This window comes from Mauremys mutica, unplaced genomic scaffold (genome assembly GCF_020497125.1).
Source record: "Mauremys mutica isolate MM-2020 ecotype Southern unplaced genomic scaffold, ASM2049712v1 Super-Scaffold_100099, whole genome shotgun sequence".
Classification (NCBI taxonomy): domain Eukaryota; kingdom Metazoa; phylum Chordata; order Testudines; family Geoemydidae; genus Mauremys; species Mauremys mutica.
Window position 1 is genome coordinate 278,637 of NW_025423266.1, and position 18,155 is coordinate 296,791.

Consider the following 18,155-nt stretch of genomic DNA (forward strand, 5'->3'; position numbering starts at 1 on the left):
CATAATATAATATCTTATTCAGCCAATCACTCCGACAAACAAGTTGTTTATATTTGCAGAAGATAATGCTGCCCACTTCTTGTTTACACTTCTCTGCACGAGATGTCACATTTGTGTCCTTGGCAATGGAGTGTGATGTCACAGACTGTGTACATCACCATGTAATGACTGACTGCACCCATCACTTTTAAACCACTTGGTTTGCACCCATGCCCTTAATCCTGTCCTAAAATTACCTTTTCACGTCACTGAGCTCTCTTGTTGCTGCGGGGTACTGTAGGTGTGAGGCAGGGCAGGTTGGGAGAAGAAATATTCTTTATCTGAAGAAATGATCTGTGTGAGGAAAACATTTGAAAACTTGTTTACTGAGTAATGTGAGTTCTTCACTCTACCTGATGGCATTTCTCTGTAACATGAACTTGTGAACACCACATCCAATCAATTCTAAAATTCCAGGAATATTCTAGGCATCAGTGAGCAGAACCATATTGGTTTTGGTGAAAATTGGAACGGGAAATAGACCAGTAGGGCTTAAGTTAGGTTTGGCACCTAACTCCTATTGAAATCGGTGGGTGTTATGCACCTAACCTGCTGGTGGGATTTTCAAAAGCACCTTTAAGCATCTGTTTGCATCTTAAGCACCTAAATACCTTTGAAAATCTGGTCCTTCATCTCTGCCTCAGTTCCCCATCTATAAATGGAGGTTAATACTTCTTTATGCTACTGTTTACCTATCTTGTCTATTTCTTTTGCTTGTAATTGAGGCACAGGACAATCTCTTACTATGTTTTTGTAATGGGACCCTGAATTTTGGTTGGGACAGCTAAACACTACTGTAAAACAAAAAATGATCAGATCCCTAATATAAAGGCCCACCAACGATCTATTTTTCAGGGCAAGTCACAGGCCCAGCTGTGTCAGAGGAAAGTCTGAGAAACCCCATAGAAAAACAATTATGGATTAACCTGCCCATAGGAGAAGTTTCTTCCTGACCCCCATCAGTTAGTGGTAGGCTTATATCCTGAAGCATGAGGATTTATATCCCTTCTACGTTTTGTATACCAGCGAAGTTAAGATGATATTGTCCATATAAATGTCTAATCCCTTTCTGAATCAGCAGCGCCTGACCCAGGAAACTCAATCCCAATATCCTGAGGAGAGAGAGACACAATCAGACAAAGACTGAGGGCTCCCCCCACCCTTTATCAACAAGTGAAACCCCCTCCCCACAGGGACATGGCCTGATTTGATTCGCCCCCATGTTAATCCAGCCCAGAGACTGCCCTCCCCCGCCTGGGGAAAGTGAGTGGGGGGGGGAGCGACAGAGGAAGGGGGATGGGGTGAGCAGGGCGGGGCCGCGGGGAAGGGGGGAGGTGGATCCCGGGCTGCTCTGAAGTTCAGTCAGTGACCGGGTGGGTGACGAGGCTGCAGCCCCTGAACTGCCGACAACTCACAGGCTGGGGCCGTCCCTGGGTCCCTGCGCACCCGGGATGGGACATCGCCCGGCCCCGCGGCCCCAGGCTGCCGCTTGTGGGGCTGCTCCCAGGCAGCTCAGCCCCCCCCTCCCGGCCCCTTTCACTCCGCGCTGCCTCTGCCCTGTGCCCCCCTCCACGGGCCCGGGGCTGCTCCCGGGGCAGGGGCTGGGCCTGGCACTGGGGGTCTGAGCCCCCGGCCCCCCCGTGCGGAGCCGCCACTCGCCGCCCCGCCCCAGCGCCCCTCGGACTGGCCCCGCCCCCCGCACCGCGCCCCACCCGCCGGCTGCCCCCGAGCCGCGTCCCGCACCTCCCCGCTCCGGGACCCCCCAGCAGCGCCGGGGCGGGTCCCACTGGTGCCGCCCGCGGGGACTGAGCCGCGCAGCCCCCCCGGCCGCCAGCGGGATTCGAATCCCAACGGCCGCAGCGCGCGCCCGGGGGGGCGGGGGGGGCGGGGAAGCAGCGAAGCCTCCGGGCGAGGGAACCGGGGCCTCCCCCCGCGCCGAGTCTCTGTCCCGCGCTCTCTCCGCCAATCAGGGAGCGGGGAGGGGCGCGGCGAAGTGACGAGTTACGGCCCCTCCTCCAATAGAGGCCGCGTGTGAGAGAGAGAGAGAACTACGCTTCCCAGAGTGCACCGGGAGGGGCGTTGTCTGAGCAACCGGCCCGTCACTTCCGCTCTGAGACGAGCCAGGAACTACAACTCCCAGCCTGCCCCGGGGCGCCTCCGTCCCACCAGCCCAGGTAAGGGCGGGTCCCTGGGTCAACCTGACACCTCCCCCCCAGCGCAACTCCTCATCCCCGCCCCGCCCCCCTCCGGCTCCTGACGCAAACGCGCGTGTCCCGGAGTCTTGGCCCTGCCCCTCCCGCAGCGCCCCAGCGCTTCTCCCCCCCCCCCCCCGCCTGCTTCTCCCTTGGCCTCGTCTCTCCCCACTGGGGGGGGGGGGGGCTGTTGGTTGGAGCCATATGGAAATAGGGGGGAGGGGCAGGGCTTGGGTTAGGGTTCTCCCCCCGGCTCTGGGAGGGGAGTGGGAGATAGGGGGTAGAATGGGGGAGGGGCGGGGCTGGGCTGGGAGCCAGGACTCCTGGGTTCTCCCCCCAGCTCGGGGAGGGGAGGGGAGGGGAGCCAGGACTCCTGGGTTCTCCGGCCAGCTCGGGGAGGGGAGGGGCAGGGCTCGGAGCCAGGACTCCTGGGTTCTCCCCCAGCTCTGGGAGGGGAGTGGGGGAGGGGCGGGGCTGGGAGCCAGGACTCCTGGGTTCTCCCCCCAGCTCGGGGAGGGGAGGGGCAGGGCTGGGAGCCAGGACTCCTGGGTTCTCCCCCAGCTCGGGGAGGGGAGTGGGGGAGGGGTTGGGGTGCCTGCTGCCCTCGCAGCGACCAGCAGAGCGCCCCCTGCAGCTTGCCCCCCAACCACGCACTGGGTGTGCTGGTGCCTGGAGCCACCCCTGTTCCAGCCCCTCTGCCCAGGCAGCTCCCCCAGCCTGACACACACACCCAGCCCCTGCACCCGCCCCACCCCAGGGCTCCTCAGCCCAGAGGGGAGCCCCCCAGCTGAGTGGGGAATCGGAACCCCCCGAAATTACCCTGGGACCAGCATGATCTGCCTCCGCCCTGCCCTGCTCCGCATGTATTCGGAGTGAGTCAGTTTCCCTGTCCCAACGTGTGTCCCGCCATGTGTTTCTTCTCCTCCCCAGTTCCCTCCAAACCACCCCATTTCCCTGCACCCCGGGCTGGGTCTCTGCCAATCCCCCTTCTCCCCTCCTGCCCCCAATATCTCCCTGCCCCTACAGGTCTATAGGGCTGGATCCCTCCCTCCCCCTTCTCCCCTCATTTCCTGCCTCTGGGGCTCTGTGGAGATGGGTGTCTCCTCTGCCATCCCCTCTCCTACCCCCCCATATCCCGCTGCCTCTAGGGGTCTATGGGGCTGGGTCTCTCCTCCCTCCATCCCCTCCCCTGCCCCCAATATCCTGCACAGCATGTCCTGGGAGTGACTCAGATTCCCTGGACCAACATTTCACAAACCTCCACCCCACATGTCTCTTCTCTCCCCCAGCTCCCTCCACCCCACCCCATTTCCCCTGCACCCCAGGCTGGGTCTCTGCCAACCCCCTTCTCCCCTCCTGCCCCCAATATCTCCCTGCCCCAGGCTGTCTATGGGGCTGGGTCTCTCCCTGAAGCCCCGCCCCCAGCGCGGGGCTCACAGACAATCCCCGCCCGGTGGCTGTGACGTGAGGTGACGTGCTCAGTCCCCGCAGGCAACTCATTCACTGGAGACCAAAACGACAGAAGGTGTCACGTGTCCATGAGCGGGGCTATGCAGATGAGCAGTGTCTGGCGGCAGGACGCAGAGCAGCGAGAGGAACCGAAGGAGCCCGGCGGAGAGAATTCTCTGCGTGTGGCCAGAATCCGGTGTGGGGAGTTCGTGCTGTGGGTGCCTGCGCCGGAGTCACTTCGGGGCAGTGATTGCCACTGAGCTATGTATTGACCAAGGGCGTGTGACTGGGGTGTGGTGCCTGGCGGGGAACGGCTCCTGGTGATAAGGAAAAAGGTGGGAGCAGCAGATCCTGTCCTAGCAGGGGCCTGTGTGGGATTTCTTTGCAACCATGAGTGGGCTTGTTGCGGGGGCAACTAGACACCACCCCCCCGCTTGATTCTGGCGGGCGGGGCTTCTACTGTCTGCCTTCGGGAGGGCGGGGTCCATAATGGAACAGCCCACGGTTGGGAGTGGGGGGGTTGAATCATGTTTCTGAAGTGGGAGAGCAACTTCCCCGGCTCCCACTTACTTTCCACTAGGGGTCTGGGCTGGGATCTCTAGGGAGGGAAGCACAGAAAAAATCAGTCTCCCCTGTGGAACCCAGGAGTCCTGGCTCCCAGTCCCCCTGCTCTAGACCCCACTCCCCTCCCAAGGCTGGAGATAGAACCCAGGAATTCTGACCACCAAACCCGCCTCCCGCTCTGACCACCAGACGTCACACTCCCCTTTTAGATCCAAGGCCTGTAGTGTGCGAGTGGAGCTGGCTGCCAGTGGGGGCTGAGCACCTATTTTTTCTCTGTTGGTTCTAAAGCCCCGTAGCTCCCATGGAGTCGCTGACTTGGCTCCTTTTGCACTCAAGAGAGGAGAGGAACCAGGGCTATGGCTGATCTATGGGGCACCACGTGAGTGGCAGACGGTTCAGGTGCTGAGAATTTGCCTGACCCCTCAGGGACACAGTGTGAGGTGGTGTCCCAGGCATCTCTATGAAAGGAGCAGAACAGGATTTCCTTGGGGTGGGAAGTGTCTCAGGGGGCTGTACAGAGGTGTTGCCCGGGTTCGAGACTGGCTGAAACACAGGCCTCGCTGTGATCAGGATTTGAACCTGTGCAGGGGAACGCTAGTGGATTTCAACTCCAACACCTTAACCACTCGGTCATCACAACTGTGAGCACAAAACTGCCCCCATGCCAGAGAAACTGGTAAAGAATCACAATGCCCAGGCGTGAAGTCATCTGAACTACAGAATTCCCACCGCAAACCTGGCTCCCAAAGCACAGGGGGGATTGGGGGTTTGTTCTCTTTGCTTAGCCATGTGCAGTCGCACAGAGAGCGCGTTTAAAAGTAGACATCTCAGCTCAAGCTCAATATCGGGCTCTGGGAGCCCTCAAGGTTGGGAGGGAGTTTAGCAAGCAAAAAAGGTAAAATGGCAGTGGAGTATTACCCTGGACTCAATGGCATTTCTCCATTGGTCTGTCTGCTTTGGGGCAGGGACAATAACACGTCCTGCTGCATTCGTTATTTCAAAGGGCAGTTTAGGATTTTCATTCTCACACATGGTGCACAAAGCAGGACTCAACCCTTGGTGCAAACTAAATGAGCTGCTCACAGATTCTGGCAGCCACAATGAGCCATTTGGTGTGAGAGCCCAGACCTGCCCCTGTCCCAGAGGGAGGGGGGTCATCTGTGACAGGCTGGACCACTGACCTGTCAGCTCTTAACTCCCAAACTTTCAGTAACTCTATCATCAGTGCCTGTGAGTGTAATTTAAACCATAAAAACAGCTAGACTGGTCTGGACCAAAGGCCCACCCAACACTGTGTTTTGTTCTCTGACAGTAGCTAATACCAGGTACCCCAACAGTTACTCAACAAGGCACTACTGGGAGTTGAACCCAGGATCTCCTGTTTATAAGGTAGATGCTTTAAGCCAGCTAAGCCATGGTGCCTGCTTATAACTAAGCCACAGTGTCTGCCCACAGCTGATTCCCTGCCAGCCCCACTGGGGCCTGACACGCTTTGCGTGTGTTTGGATACTGCAAAGCAGAGGAGCAGGTGACGTTTTCCTTGCAAGCTGTGTGTGTGTGTGAATCTTTGGCCAGGTCTGCACTAATTCTTTCAGCAGAATTATATTGCTCAGGTGTGTGAAAAACAGACAACGCACCCTCGTTCGGCAGCTTGTGGCTGGTGCACACACTGCAATGCCACGTGTGGCGACAAAACTGCCCTGTTTTGGTGACAAAATAAAAACACCTCGACGAGAGGCCTAGAGCTTTGTGCAGCAAACTTCAAGTGATAAATTGTCAGTGTAAATGCTGCTGTTCATTATATCACCATGACTGGCCTCCACCAGTATCCCACCATGCCTGCTGTGAACTCGCCTGCCCTATATTTCTGCTACAGAGGTTGGGCCCCTCCCCTTTCAGTGTCCCCCTGCTCCAAGGGAAAGTTCTGACAGCTGAGCCGCTATCTGCACTGGGATTAGGTTGATAGAACTGCATTGCCAGCCTAAGTAATGTAATTACACCAACCTAATTTTGTAGTGTAGACCTGTCCAAAGAATCACACACCCACCTTGGGAGCAAAACTTCACCTGCTCCTCTGCTTTACAGAATCCAATCACGAGCAACACTTGTCAGGGCCCAGTGGGGACTGGCACAGAGTCAGGTGTGTGCAGACACAATACTGTAAGTAACAGCAGGCACCATGGCTTAGCTGGTTAAAGCACCTGTTTTGTAAACAGAAGATCCTGGGTTCAACTCCCAGTGGTGTCTTGGGGAGTGGCTTTTAGGGCACCTGGTATTGGCTACTGTCAGAAGACAAAAATCAGAGGTACATAGACTCCTATGCTGCACCTTCCTCCTACCCTTACGGTCATTACAACGTGGCAAGGCAGAGCCCTCCCATTTTTTAAAGTCCTGGGGTGTTGTTCCCCCCTGTTCAGGCACCCCTGGGGCCCTGCACTTCACACAGCTCTCCCTGATTTCAGCTGTTAGTGAGGGAGCCTCACTGCTAGCGCAGACTGGGCAGTTTCTTGCATGAGAGACACTGTCCCAAAGCAGGACTAATGCTTAGAGCTGGTTATCAGTGATTTGAGATCTGTTGGTCTGCAGCAAGACTCTCCATTGAGTCTTAACCAGCTCTGTTATTACACAGGGAAGAACAAAAGGGTCAAATGGTGCCTGGAAGCCTTAAGAAGGATCCACCCCACCGAGTACAACACTTGTCGCTACCTGCTCTCAAGCTCCACAGAGACTGTTTTGGGGTCACTCCTCGCTTTTATCAGCCTAGGGAGCTGGGAGAACAGCAATTAACAGGTGCTCAAGTGGCACAATTGGTTAGCGCACAGTACTTATAGGGCAGTGCTGAGAGGAGCTATGCTGAGGTTGTGAGTTCAAGCCTCACCTGGAGCACTGGTTTTCATTAGCCAAGTGGTGTCACCCCCTCATTTGGAATGTAGAATTCCAGCCCAGGGACACTGAGGCAGGGGAGGAGTCAGAAATGCCCCCTTCACTTATTATCTTCTCTCCAGAGCTCAGGTCAGAAGCTACAATCCTTTCTCCCCTGAGCCCCTGTGCCAGGATCCCTCAAGCAGAGCCTGGAGTCCTGCCCCTGGCGTCTGTACTATTGACAAAGACTAAGTGACAGGGACAAAACACTCAAATCCCGCCTGGTGCGGGGAGCCAGGTTTGCTCTTCAAATTCTGTCGTTGGTACATTTCCAGGCCTGGGAATGTCCCACAACAGCATTGAATGGGAAGCTGCCTGCAGAACAGTTACACTGCACAGAGCTCCTGTGGAGGAGGGGTGGGAATTAGTAACATTTTGAGGATCGTTTGGGAAATGAGCCTTTGCTGACAAGGTTTGTCTCTGTTCATATTTCACCTTCAGGTGTTATGTTGAGGGATCTTTAGTGTATTTTTGTGAGGTTAATAACTATCTCCTCAACTTTTTTTACTCAACTTAAAAATTGGTGTCACTTGATTTTTGCATCTCCCTGTGAAAATACAACTGACACGTGTGGCTTTCTACAGGGGGTCATGATGTTATAGTTGGGGAATTCAGTCTCTGTACTTGTGGGGGGGGGCTGCCTTTTTACAGCTGCCTCAGGGCCAGGCACACCGGGCTGTTAGCTGCACCCACTGTCCTTGCCAGGGGCCCCTGCTGAACCATGGCGGCTGCACTGCAGTGCTGGGGTGACTCTGCAGGTGGAGAAGCTGCTGTGGAGCAGGTGCAGGAAGGAGACGGGGTCACTATTCACATTCTGACCTGCACAATTTTCCAAATTTGGGAATGTCCGAGAACAATTCTAAGGGGAAGGTGAATGCAGAGCAGTGACACTGGAGATGCCCAGACCTCCAATGGGGGCGGCGTGGAAATTAATAATGGGAAGATCATTTGTGAAATTAGTCGTCACTGACAAGCTTTGTCTCTGTTCCTATTTCACGCTGTGGTGTTAGTTAGAGGAATCAGTGCAGATTTTTACCATATTAATTAAACACTTAATTTTATTTAACCAAGCCAAAAACTTGGTGTCACTTATTTTTTCTCTGGCCTAGCAAGAATGAATTGAATTTCGTGATTTTCTGGAAAGTGCAGAGAGATTGAATGTGGGGAATTCAGTCTCTGTGTTTGTGAGCTGATGTTTTCCTCTCACAGGTCAGTACCTGCATTGAAATACCAAGAGGGATCTAAGGGCTGGTGTACGCTGGGCACTGAACTGGCAGAGTGACATCTCTCAGGGTGTGAACCCCCCCCCCCAAACCCATAGAGTTAAGGTGACCTAAGCCCGGGTTAGTTAGTGCTAAAGAAAAGGAAGAATTGTACTGTCCATGTAGCTATTACAGAGATGGGAAAACGCCTCCAGTCACTGTCTACTCCAAAGTGCTATAGCAGTGCCACAGCAGCGTTTTAAGTGTAGACAGAGTGAAAGTAGATCTGGCTCCAGTTTGCACTGTGGATGCTCAGGCACTAAGACTACAGTAATAATAACAACAGCGCAGTGTTTGCGTAGCTAGCAGGATTTGAACCTGCGCGGACAGACCTCAATAGATTTCTAGTCCGTTGCCTTAACCACTTGGCCACAACTACTCAATACACAGTTGTTTCACTACATGATGATTCTGTTCTCACTGAATTGTCACTTCAAATTGCTCAGACCAGCTTCCCCAGCACACTCATGACTGCACATCAGTGTAAGTGTGTCCTGGGCTGAACAGCGAGAATTCCTGCCCATTTCCCTTCCAGCTGGAGCAGGATGAGAGTGTGTTTGTGTGAATGACATTGCTGTAGATTGTTGTTCATTCCCCACTCTGACAATTCAGACAGTCCCTTTCCTAGTCAAATCTCCAGCACATCATTCCAATAGCAAGCGGCAGGATTTCTCTGGGGCACTGAAATTTTTTCAGGGGGCTGGTGCATGAACTCAGCCTTGCATTACACCCTTGATGTTTCATGGACTAACAACAGCAGCAGAAAGAAAGAGCCGAGCCAATACCTCCCTGGCAGGGATGGAGGTGCCACGTCCCCTCTGTCTGACCGTCGCCATTGCAGGAGAGAAGGGTTCACTGGAATCGAATGCCCTGGCTCAGACCAGAGACACAGGAAGATTTTGCTTTTCATGGATCTGTGCAAAGCAAATTTTGTCTTTGTGTGAAACTGAGGTCGGAAATTAAACGTCCACATGGTGGCCCAATGCTCTAGGGAATGTGGGTGAAGGACTCGGGCTGAGAAATGATTTAACAGGGGGTTGTTTCAATTTATTGCCCTGATTAAAATCTAAGGCTAAAAGGCAGCCACTGTTGTTAGTACTTGTACCTGTGTAGGGACACCCCAGTGGGTGTCAAGTCCATTGTCTTCACCAGGGGCAGTCGATTATTTTAGCAAAGTACAAATTTCTTGGTCAAGGTCTAGACTCCAGAGAAAACAATACACTGCTGATAGGAAGAAGTACAAAAAAAGATTTTGCAGCCACCGTGGGCATAACTATGATGTGTCGTGTTTCACTCTTTATATCTGGCGCCACCTCCTTTCCCTTTAGCCTTGTAGTTGACCAAGGGCAAAGCTGAACATCTCCTCAGATACCAGGGAGTGTTTATGTCCATTCCTGCGAGCTACACAGGGGTTTGATGTTGCTGTTTCAGTCCTCTGGCTCTGCCGGGATAAGGAACAATTCAGGCTGTCACTGAACTGAAGGAGGAAGATCAGTTTTTGACAGGGAGAGGGACGCCTCCTCTTAAAGGTGTTTGTCTGGCTGGCAGTCCTGGTTCCCAGGTCTCACCCGTGGGGCTCCAGCAGTTTTGGGACCAGGTCACTCCCTTGGCCCCACCTGCCGCCCCCAGGCGTTCCCCCCCAGGGACCCCAGCAGTGCAGTGGAGCTGAGCAGCATCTGCCTGCTTGCTCCAGTGGCTGCCGGCCCCTCCCCATGGCAGGGCAGGGTGGGTCTGTGCCTCCGCACGCTGCCTCTGCCTGATCACCCCTGTGGCCAATGGGACGCTGTGGGGGTGATGCCTGGGGGCAGCAGCACACGGAGGCCCCCCAGCCCGCCCCGCCTTGGAGCCCCAGGTAAGCGCCACACTCCTGACTCCCTCCCAGAGCCTGCACCCCCCTCCACACACGCCTGCCCCCAACTCCCTCCCACAGCCTGTGCCCTCTCCCTCCACACACCCCCTCCCACCTGCCCCAATCTCCCTCCCAGAGCCTGCACCCCCACCCATCCTCCTGTTCCCCCACCCCCTGCCCCAGCCCAGAGCCTGCACCCAGCACCCAAACTCCCAGAGCCATAACAAGGAATTTTTGTGCCCGAGGCAAGGGCCGGCTCCAGGCTCTTTGGCGGCAGGTCCCTGAGTCCCTGTTGGAGGGAAGGACCTGCCGCCCAATTGCCGCCGCTGCTTCATTCATCCTTCGGCATCAATTGGGCAGCGGGTCCCTGAGTCCCTCTCGGAGAGAAGGACCCACTGCCGAATTGCTGCCGAAGAAGCGGCAGCAATAGAGCTGCTGATGAAGCGCCGCTGATCGGGGTAGAGCTGCGCCCCTCCACTTTGCGCACCCGAGGCAAGTGCCTCACTCGCCTCGCCCATGTTACGGTGCTGCAAACTCCATCCCAGAGCCTGCCCCCCAGAACCCCTCCCCCACCCAAACTCCCTCCCAGAGACCAGCCTCTCACCCCTCCTGCACCCAAACTCCCCCCAGAGCCTGCACCCCTCCTGCATCCCAAACCCCAGCCCAGGGCCTGCACCCCAGACCTCCTCCCCCGACCCAAACTCCCTTCCAGAGACCAGCCTCTCACCCCTTCTGCACCCAAACTCCCCCCAGAGCCTGCACTCCAGAACCCCTCCCCCACCCAAACTCCCTCCCAGAGACCAGCCTCTCACCCCTCCTGCACCCAAATACCCCAGCCCAGGGCCTGCACCCTAGACCTCCTCCCCGCTCCCAAACTCCCTCCCAGAGCCTTAGGCAGGTGGGGGGTGGAGTTTTGGGGGGCGGGTTCTGGGCAGTATGAGTGACTTTATTGGCCCACTGGGAGGACTGGAGGACTGGCACTGGCCCTAAGGTAAATTGTGGTTGAGACCCTGCTTTAAGGGATTGGAGCAATGCTGGAGAGACTGACGGGCAGGGAGCTGGGGAGCTGTGTGTGCTCCAAGGAGAGTTGTTGTTGTGCTCTGGTGACACAGAGCAGGGGTGGGGAGTTTGCAAGCTGTGGTGTTTGTATAGAAGAGAGAAAGTTTACTAACCCCCAGGTTAAAAACTGTTCCTGCTCTGGGCTATCCAGGGCACTCTCTGTTGTGAGTGTAGGTCAGTGGGTGAATGTTTCCTTCTAGGATAATAGGTTTGTAGTTCCAATCCAAGTGATTCCCTTTAAAAACTTTTTCAAATGAAAATCAATTTCCAGACCCATCTCCAGTATGTTCAGGAGTTCGCTGAATGGGGGCAGGGGGCTTGAAATGAATTTAAACACTCAGCATTTTCCTGTGCAAATGAATAAAGACCTAGCAGAGCTGTCCAGCAGCTGAAATCAGTTCCAGTCCTCGGCGTCTCTAAGAGGGACACTCGGTAGCTGAGGCATGTGGGACACCTCTGTGGTGAGGACAGGTGAAAAAATGCTGGATTCAATGAAAGCTGAGCCCATAGGAGGGGAAGGTGAACGGCAGCACCACACAGGGTCATAACACTCAGACACGGGGCTTCACTGTCACTGCCCCTGTGTTTTCCATCATTTCTATCCTAAGGAACACACCCTCCCCCTCCCCCACACACTGTCACACACAACCTTCTCCCCTTGAGCCCCATCCCACCCCTACCCCTCTCCCCCCACACGCCATGGGACACAGCCTCTCGGTGACTCACCCAGATGGGGGCTTGTCTCTGCATCTCCCCAACAGGGGAGCAGAGAGCCGAAAGGGCCACAGGAGACCAATGGAGCTAGGCAGGGATAGAAAAGACTTCCCTTCCCTTCCCAAGAGTCCCGTTAATCTCACCCATGAGACATTCCAGCACCGGGTGGGCTCAAAGCACCAACCTTCCCCTCAGCAACGGAAGGGGGAACCAGCTCTATCACATGGAAGGAGGCTCCCCACCTCTGCTGCTGCCATCCTGCAGCCTTTAATATGGATTTGTTTTAGCTAATGCAACCCCCACCCTCCGCTAATCCATCCATGAAACATGGAGACAAGCTCCTGAAAGCAGGGTCCAGGGGTGCAATGAGTTAGTGTCCAGTACTTACAGAGCAGTGCTGAGAGGAGTCATGCTGAGGTTGTGAGTTCAAACTTCATCTACAGCACTAGTTTCCTTTAAGCAAATGGCTTCTGCCAATCATTTTGCCCTGCAGAAAATACAGTTGCAGCTCAGAAGACACCGAGGTCCCCTTGCTTTACAGAGAGCAGGGCAGATTCCACAGATCTACCAGGCTCTGCTCTCCACCAGCCGCCTGTGTCAGGAGGGGTCAGGCAGAGCCCAGAGCACTGCCCCCGACTCCCCCTCAGTCTTTGCTCCCCAAACCACCTGTGGGCTCACCCTCTTCGCTGTGAGACTCAAACCCTGCCTGGCTTTCTGTATGTTGGGGGTTTTTTGTTGTCTGTCATGTTGATGTGCATGTGGGTCCTGTGTGATTTTTGTGGATGCCATATAGTTTTGTGTGTGGGTGTAATGACTTTTGCATGCAGATTGTTTTTTGCTATGTATTCTGGTATGTGGTTTTTGTGCTTTCCTGTTGTGGGCTTTTGCTGTATTTTTTGGTGTGGATTTGTTCTATGTTTTGTGTGGCTTTCCCTTGTGTGTCTATGGCTCTGTGTGCTGTGTGGGTTTGGTTTTTGTTTATGTCTGTGTGGGCCTGTGCAGTCTGTGATGTTCTCTTTCTCTCTGTTTGTCTCTCTGTTTGTATCTTCATGTGTAAACTCACTGGAACATTTCAAACTCTCCACAGGTTTGCCAATTTTCACCAGGAATTTTACTCATTAACAAATTCTCACTTGTTCCCTACCAATTGGTGACCATTGCCCCAGGGGCCTGTCAGTCTCAGGGTCCTGATTTCCCATTGACCCTTCCCCCTTCTATTGGGACTGGGAACTAGCCAACCAAAAAACCCCACTCAGTTTTAGTAAAGGGCCAACAGTCCCCTTACACAAGCTGGGCCTGTGAGGGAGGGAGAGCTCAGTGGTTTGAGTATTGGCCTGCTAAACCCAGGTGTGTGAGCTCAGTCCTTGAGAGGGCCATGTAGGGATCTAGGATAACAATCTGTCTGTGGATTGGCCCTGCTTTGAGCAGGGGGTTGGACTAGATACCTCCTGAGGTTTCTTTCAACCCTGGTATTCTATGATAGGGTCACCAATGTTCAGAGAAACTAGCACAGGCTGGGCCCATGGTGTAATGGTTGGCATGCTGAAATCTGAGTTCAAATCTCAGTGGGACCTTGTGGTAAATCCCTGGAGATCCAAGCGCTTTCCTGTCTCCAGCTGTATAAGAATGAGTTGTTTACCTTGTGCTGAGTGACTCATACCCACTGGAGCCAGGTCTTTGGTTGGAATGGGGTCTAGAAGTGGCTATGGTTTGACTGGGTGTTTGGGATTTCTGATGCCCACAAGTTTGGCCCTTGTGCTTTCTACCACAATCTTCCTCTTGCCCACATGGTGCTTGAAGAAAGGGGTGTCAGGGTCAGGTTTCATAGTCAGGAAAAGGCAGGAGGGAGGAAGAGTCCCAGGCTGGAGCCCAGCACCTCTCCTCCTCTGGGCACCTAGGACAGAGGCGGCTGGTGCTGACAGCTCCAAGGGACGGCTTAAAAGCCACAGAGCAACCAAGGGCAGGGCAAGAGGAGGGGAGAACCATGCCTATGCGTGGCCAGCAGACAGCCACAGAGACACCCAGCCAGGCTGCTCCCTGGCATGCCGAACACCCACTGAAAACCACCCACAGCCAGCTGCTGCTGCTTTGTGGCCAACATCAGAAGATGGTAGGAAAGCAGGGCCAGCCCCCCTGGTGGGGCCTCTGACCGTTCCCACTCACGGTGCTCACTTTGGCAGTGGGGCAGGAGATTTTACCCCAAGAGGCTTTTCCCCGGCTGGCGAGAAGCAGAGAAACACCCAGGCTCCCAAGGTGCTATGTAGCAAGTACCGTCCAGCACAGGGACAGGTGCACACTTGGAAGAGGGAAACTGCTCCACACTCTAGCCTGGGCAGCTGCCCATTTTCTTTGGCAAGTCAGGAAGGGCAAAGGCGAGACTGGAAGCACCTGGGGCTCATGCCCCAGCCTTTGTGACACCCAACCACCAACTCCTTCCCGGGGCTCTAGCTGAAGCCAGAGCATTGGCCTGAGCGGCCAAGAAGAGGTTCCAGCCCTGAAGAGAGCAGGACGTTCAGCACAAAGGTAAAACTGCACAAGCACAACCACGAAGGGACTCGAACCCTCAATCGCCTGATCCAAAGTCAGACAACTTATCCATTAGGCCATGTGGTCACAGGAACAAAACCTTTCCAAGTACTTATTTGGAAAAGGCAGACACTGTGTTTCTCAGGTCCTCTACTGAATGGGGCCGAGACTCTCTGGGCACAAGAAGTCGAGTTCCCAGCGAGATGTGAGACAATTCTCTGGAGCCAGGTACAGGACTTTGGCAGGGAGGCTCAGGCATGAGGGATTGGGGTGCAGCGGACAGACCAGCTGTCTAGGTGCTTAGATTTGGTCTCACTGAGGAGAAGGAGGAATCCTGCTGATAGGCAGTGGCTGTGGAGAAAAAGTGGGATGTCCAGGCTGCTCCGGTCTCCTTCTTCCAGCTCCTCATCTGGCTGAGCTGCTCCACCAGCCTGGACAAGTCCTCTGCATGCACAGCAAATAGCCCAAGAGCCATTTCTGCCCAAACCTGTGCTGGGGGGTGAGCTTCTGTCTTCCCTGTCCCATCTGCGCTAGAGCAGACCACTAGATTGAGAGAGACAGTCAACAACTATTAAGGCTAAGATTATATAAATGGCGTCACAGAAACTGTGACTTTCAGAGATCTCAGTGACATTTTCCACCTCAGCCCTGGGGCAGCAAGACTGGAGCTGTCGGCCGGTGGGGGCCTCACAGCTATCAGCCACCAGTGTCGGAAGGGGCTCCACAGGCCCATGCCACCACGGATGGACCCCACAGCTCCCAGCTGCTGTGGGTGGATCCAAGAGCTCCCAGCCACCACATGTGACAGGGGGACCCTGGAGCTCCCAGTGGGGTGACTGGGTTATAAAGTCCGGTCAGCCATGCTGCGGGGCTCAGGCAGGCTGGTCCCTACGTGTCCTAGGGCACCGCACTGCGCCCTGGAAGTGGCCAGTAGGTCCCCCCTGCTGCGCCGCTGACCAGGAGCCACCTGAGGTAAGTCTGCACCCCAACCCCTTGCCCCAGCCCTGAACCCCCCAAAACCCAGAGCCCCCTCTTGCACCCCAGAACCCTCACCCCCCTGCACTTCAACCTCCTGCCCCAGCCCAGAGCTTCCTCCCACACCTGGAACCCCTCATCCCTGTCCTCACCCCAGAGCCATCATCCCGTCCTGGACCCCAACCCCCTGTCTCAACTCACAGCCCCCTCCTGCACTCTGAATCCCTCGGCCCCACCCTGCAGCCTGGAGCCCCCTCCTCCACCCCAAACCCCTCATCTCCTCACAGCTCCCACAGGCAGACCCTGGAGCTCCCAGCAGCCATGGGTGGCCGGGGAGCCCCCACAGCCCCACCCCACTGCCTATGGACCCTGCAGCTCCTACGAGTGGACCCCAGAGCTCCCAGCTGCTGCGGATGGACCCAGGGTTTCCCAACAGGCCTTGATGGCGGGAGGACCCTGCAGCCCCACGTCATTGCTCACAGACCCTGCAGCGCCGAAGCCCCGGGAGCTCCCGGCCGCCCCAGGCAGGAGAGGAGCCCCCAGCGCTCAGACACCGCAGGCAGAGCCCGGAGCTCCCAGTCACCGGGGGGGGGTGAGGAGAAGCCGCAGCCCCCGGCCATTGCAGGTGGCCCCGCAGCTCCCAGCCGTCGCGGGCGGACGCCAGAGCCCCCGGCTGCCATCGGGACCCCGCGGCCCCCGGCCGCCCCGGGCAGGACCCGTCACCCCGCGACCGGCAGGAAAGAGCCGCGCGCGGAAGCGCCTCGCGCCCTGTGACCCCCCCGGTGCTGCGGCTTCTCGCCAGGCGGGAGGTGGCGCCGCTGCTGCGGTCTCGGTTCCTCCGCCCGGCATTGGGACCCGGCCCCGCGCGGCCTCACGCCGCTTCTCGCGGGCGGCGCTGAGCTCTGAGCGCACAAGGCCCTGGCGGCTCCGCCCCGCATCGCTGTAAGACAACGTCACCAATGGGAGCTGAGCCTGTCAGAAACGTCAGTTGGGGAGGGCCCAATGGGAGACCAGCTTTCAGAGACCCGTCCCGCACGAGGACCAATGGGTGATTAGCTGTCAAAAAACACTAGGCAGGCTGGCACCAGCCAACCAGGAACCGCCCCTCATCTCAAGCCCCCAAACAGCGCCCCCCCCCACCTGTCCTATGCCCCACAGCAGCAGCCAGCACCGGGTGGCTTGTATTACACCCCACAGCAACCCCCAAAGCAGAGTCTCAATTCCCCTCCCCCACTGCAGCTCTTCATTAGGTAACAAAAACCTCACCCAAACACCAAAAAAGAAAGGAGACACTTTCTGCTTCCTACAACCAAGCTTCTCCCGCAGCCCCTTCCCCATGTCTGGCCACACGCTCCCAGCTCAGGGTGACCACACACCCCGTCGGGGCAGGCTCTGCTCAGCCCGGCTCCCCACAGCCTGCACTAAACATGTGGGTCCCAACCCCAAAACTTACTCATATTTTACCCCAATGGCCCCAAACTGCCGCTTTTAATATGCAAATAAGGTGCTGCCACACTCAGGCCACACCCGAGCTCTGCCGTGGAGCCACCCAGCAGAGAACCAGGTGATATTTAAATTAGCCAGGACGCCGCTCAGTCATTTCCCTCTGCTCCCAACAGGTGGCGCCGGAGAGCTCCGAGCTCGCTCACTTCCCTTTCTCACGTCGGCTTCAGCCCCCGGGTTACAAACGCACCAACCGGGGAGCAGGAGTGTGGGGCTGCTCCAGGGTGACCAGATGTCCCATGTTTAAAGGGACAGGCAGGTCCGGGAGGACTTTTTCTTATATAGGAGCCTATTACCCCCCCACCCCTGTCCCGTTTTCCACAGTTTCTTCAAGGTCACCCCATGAGGCTGCTCTGCGGGGACGGACTTGCACACTTGGGAGCCATCAGCCGGATCTGCATGCCTGGGAAGCTGCGTCCCTCCAGAGGCGCTTGGGAAGCCAAAGGGGCCGTGGGTGAGTTTGTGATGAGGTGAGTGTGAAGTGTGGAAGGGGGAGGGTGGCAAGAGGAGGTTTTGAGAGGAAGAAAGGTGCTGCTGAGCTGGTAGGGGAGGGCAAGGTCCCAGGCGGGTGTTGTGTGAGGAGCGGTGTAGGCCCCGAAAGGCGTCCTGCTGGGCAAGGGCAGGTGAGGAGGGCCAGGGCTTTTCCCAGGGCTGTTGCTGCGGCCAAAGCCTTTGGGAAGCAGAAGAGGGCCAGGGGTGCTGTTGCCTGCTGGGGCCCATGCGACGGTGTAGGTGTACGCTGACCGTAGCTGGTCTGTGGGAGCTAGGTCCACTTACCGTGCCCCTTTCCTCATTAGTATAGTGGTGAGTATTCCCGCCTGTCACGCGGGAGACCGGGGTTCAATTCCCCGATGGGGAGGGTGACCCCTTTTGAAGGGGGGACAAAGAAATCCCTGGCCTGCCCACCACATGCCTTGCATTCTCCTTCTACGGCCACTTCCCTTCGCACCCCGCACTGATGACTTTCACCTCCAGAGAGACAATTACCTCGCAAGGACACGCTCGCCCTAGCCAAAGCCTCCGCCGGGGCCTGCACGTGGGGGCACGTTTCAGAGCCGCAAAGGGAAATAGGCTGACCAGGGCCATGAGGACAATGGCCCA

The 18,155-nt window shown here is 56.3% G+C and overlaps 3 non-coding genes across 3 annotated transcripts; all 3 read left to right on the top strand.

The window, feature by feature from the left end:
* Positions 1 to 6,417: 6,417 nt before the first annotated feature.
* On the top strand, positions 6,418 to 6,491 carry TRNAT-UGU. The gene has a single exon. It is a non-coding gene; the product is annotated as a tRNA-Thr (tRNA).
* A 545-nt stretch (positions 6,492 to 7,036) lies between these two features.
* Positions 7,037 to 7,130, top strand: TRNAI-UAU. Its single transcript has 2 exons — positions 7,037 to 7,074; positions 7,095 to 7,130. It is a non-coding gene; the product is annotated as a tRNA-Ile (tRNA).
* Positions 7,131 to 17,841: 10,711 nt separating this feature from the next.
* Positions 17,842 to 17,913, top strand: TRNAD-GUC. The gene has a single exon. It is a non-coding gene; the product is annotated as a tRNA-Asp (tRNA).
* The last annotated feature ends 242 nt before the right edge of the window (positions 17,914 to 18,155 follow it).